We start from the raw sequence: 3,205 nt of genomic DNA, 5'->3' as shown, positions 1-3,205 counted from the left end.
TTCTTTCTTTCTTTCTTTCTTTCTTTCTTTCTTTCTTTCTTTCTTTCTTTCTTTCTCTCCAGATTTTACTCCCCCAAGTCCACCCTCCAATTGTTCCACATAACATACCTCTTCCCCAACCCCCTGTCTCCACAAGGATGCCCCCACTCCCCACCCCCACCCCACCAAATCTCTAAACTCCCTAGGGCCTCCAGTCTCTTGAGGGTTAGCTGCACCATTTCTGATTAAACACAGACCCAGAGGTCCTCTGCTGTTTATGTGTTGGGGTCCTCATATCATATGGTGCCTGTTTGGTGGTCCAGTATTTGATAGAACTCAGGGGTTCAGATTAATTGAGACTGCTGGTCCTCCTATAGGGTTGCTCTCCTAATCAGCTTCATTCAGCCTTTTAATTCAACAACAGGGGTCAGTTGCTTCTGTCCATTGGTTGGGTGCAAATATCTTCATCTGACTCTTTCAGATTAGGTCTTCTGGAGTGTGGTTATGCCAGATCCCTTTTGGTGAGTACTCCATAGCATCAGTAATAGTGTCAGACCTTGGGACCTCACCTTGAGCTGGATCCCACTTTGGGCCTGCAGATTGATCTTCTTTTCCTCAAGCTCTTCTCCATTTCTATCCCTGGAGTTCTTTTAGACAGGATCAGTTATGGGTGAGAGTTTTGATTGTGGGATGGCAACTCCCTCACTTATTTAATGCTCTGTCTTTCTGCTGGATTTGGGATTTATAAGGTCCATCTCCCTATTGTCTGGTATTCTATCTATCCCTTTGAGTTCTGAGAGTCTCTCACCTCCCACATCTCTGGTGTATTTTGGAGGGTCCCCTCAAGATCATATCTCCCGAGGTTGCCTGTTTCCATTCTTTCTGATGGCCCTAAGAGCTTCAGTCCTTTTTCCTCACCCAATACCAGAGCAGGTTCCCCTCTTACCAACATCCCATTCTCCCCCTTGTCCACTTTCCATCCTAGGTCCCTCCCTCCGACCCCAATTGGGATTGCTTCTCTTCCCAAGTGGGAGATGAATTTGAGAATTGCTCTTTCCACGCCTTTGAAGAATTTTGTTGGGATTGTGATGCAGATTGCTTTGAATCTATAGACTGTCAATTCTTGATTTTACAGCACAAGCCATTGCTGTTCTGTTTAGAAATTTTTTCCCCTATGCCCATATCTTCGAGGCTTTTCCCCACTTTCTCCTCTATCAATTTCAGTGTCTCTGGTTTTATGTGGAGGTCTTTGATCCACTTAGACTTGAGCTTTGTACAAGGAGATAAGAATGGATCAATTCTCATTCTTCTACATGATAACCACCAGTTGTGCCAGCACCATTTGTTGAAAACGCTGTCTTTGTTGCCTTTGGTAGGGTGTCCATTTTTACTATGTTAATTCTGCCAATCCATGAGCATGGGAAATCTCTCCATTTTCTGAGATCTTCTTCTGTTTCTTTCTGAGAGACTTGAAATTATTGTCATACAGGTCTTTCACTTGTTTGGTTAGAGTTACCCCATGATATTTTATATTATTTGCAGCTATTGTGAATGGAGTTGTTTCCCTAATTTCTTCCTCAGCCTGTTTATCATTTTGATAAAGGAAGACTATTGATTTATTCGAGTTAATTTTATATGTGGTCACTTTGCTGAAGCTGTTTATCAGCTGGAGAAATTATCTGGTAGAATTTTTTGGTTCTCTGATGTATACTATCATATTATCTGCAAATAGTGATAACTTTATTTTTTTTTTCAGCATTTTGTGTCCCCTTTATTTAGTTTGGTTGTCTTATTGTTCTAGCTAACACTTCCAGTATTATATAGAAAAGATACTGGGAGAGTAGACATCTGTCTTGTCCTGGATTTTAGTGGGATTGCTTCAAGTATGTCTCCATTTAATTTGATATTGGCTGTTGCTTTGCAGTTACTTGCTTTTATTATGTTTATGTATGGGCCTTGAATTTCTTATTTCTCCAATATTTTTAACAGGAAGGGGTATTGGATTTTGTCAAATGCTTTTTCTGCATCTAAGGAGATGATCATGTTTTTCTTTGAGTTTGTTTATATAGTGTATACGTTCATGGATTTTCATATATTGAATCAACCTTGTATCCTTGGGATGAAGCCTACTTGATTGTGGTGAACAATGGTTTTGATGTATTCTTGGATTCAGTTTTCAAGAATTTTATTGAGTATTTTGGCATCGATATTCATAAGTGACATTGGTCTGAAGTTCTAATTTTTGGTTGGGTCCTTGTGTAGTTTAGGTCTCAGAATAACTGTGGCTTCATAGAATGTATTAGGTAGTGTTCCTTCTGTTTCAATTTTTCAGAATAGTTTGAGGAATATTGGTATCAGGGATTCTTTGAAGGTCTGGTAGATTTCTGCACTAAATCCATCTGACCCTGGGCTTTTTTTGGTTGGAAGGTTTTTAGTGATTTCTATTTCGTTATGTGATATGGGCCTGTTTTGATCATTTACCTGCTCTTGATTTAACCTTGGTATGTGGTATCTTTCTAGAAAACCATCGATTTCTTCTAGCTTTTCCAGTTTTGGTGGGTATAGGGTTTTGTAGTAGGATTTTATGATTTTTTTTGAAATTCCTCTGTTTCTGTTGTTATTTATCCCTTTTCATTTCTGATCTTGTAAATTTGGATACTGCCTCCAGTCCCTTTAGTTAGTTTGGCTAGGGGTTTATCCATCTTGTTGATTCTCTCAAAGAGCCAGCTAACATTTTACTTTTAAATATGTAAAATAATTTTTAAAATAAAAATTAGTTTTACATTTTTTTACTTATTCACTTTAAATCCTGCTCACTGCCCTACTCCTGAGCACTCCTCTCACAGTCACTCTCTCATAACCTCTTCCCTTTCTCCTCTGAGCAGGTGCCACCCTGTCCTGGTATCCACACATTCTGGCACTTCAAATGTCTGTGAGATCAAATTCTTTTTTTTATTAGATATTTTCTTTATTTACATTTCAAATGCTATCCCGAAAGTTCCCTATTCCCTCCCCCACCCCTGCTCCCCTACCCACCCACTCCCACTTCTTGGCCCTGGTATTTCCCTGTGCTGGGTTATATAAAGTTTGCAAGACCAAGGGGCCTCTCTTCCCAATGATGACTNACTAGGCCATCTTCTGCTACATATGGAGCTAGAGACATGAGCTCAGGGGTTACTGGTTAGTTCATATTGTTGTTCCACTTACAGGGTTGCAGCCCCCTTTA

Source organism: Mus pahari, chromosome 5, assembly GCF_900095145.1.
Source record: "Mus pahari chromosome 5, PAHARI_EIJ_v1.1, whole genome shotgun sequence".
Lineage (NCBI taxonomy): Eukaryota > Metazoa > Chordata > Mammalia > Rodentia > Muridae > Mus > Mus pahari.
The sequence above is the reverse complement of the archived record's forward strand: the minus strand, read 5'-3'. Positions refer to the sequence as shown.